General features: G+C 60.4%; 1 pseudogene across 1 annotated transcript; it reads right to left on the minus strand.

The window, feature by feature from the left end:
* Positions 1–7: 7 nt before the first annotated feature.
* Positions 8–443, minus strand: LOC105826844 (annotated as a pseudogene). Its single transcript, XR_001138334.1, has one exon. The product of XR_001138334.1 is annotated as a protein QIL1 pseudogene (transcript).
* Positions 444–449: the final 6 nt, after the last annotated feature.

Consider the following 449-nt stretch of genomic DNA (forward strand, 5'->3'; position numbering starts at 1 on the left):
TGGAGTGGGGGTCCCAGTCTGGAATCTTCAGGTCAGTGGCGTCCCTGCCTGTTCTGACCCGGGGCAGGCAGCCTCCGCTGACTCACTACTTGGTACACCCCTTCACATATTCCCAGCCCTCCTTGGAGTACTCGCAGGCCTTGGAGGGCCCACTGATCAGAGCCGAAATCACTGTGATGATACCTGAATTCCAGGAGTCACGGATCGGAAAGTAAATCTTTGGAGGGGCTGGGAGCTTGGGTATTTGCAGGTCTGTCTGGTCACACACATACTGGCTGAACTGGTACATGGCCGGGGGGGACCACCTCCCCGGCCTTCCGCAGGGCTGCCTCGTTCTTGTCGCTGGGCCCCAGCAGCTCCTGATCATACACCAGGTAGACGGCGCCCCCAGCCACACTGCCCTTGATGAGGAACCTCACCAGCGACCACACCCGGGCCACCATGGTCAC

The sequence above is a fragment of the Propithecus coquereli genome, unplaced genomic scaffold, assembly GCF_000956105.1.
Source record: "Propithecus coquereli isolate 6110/MARCELLA unplaced genomic scaffold, Pcoq_1.0 Scaffold926, whole genome shotgun sequence".
NCBI classification, from domain to species: domain Eukaryota; kingdom Metazoa; phylum Chordata; class Mammalia; order Primates; family Indriidae; genus Propithecus; species Propithecus coquereli.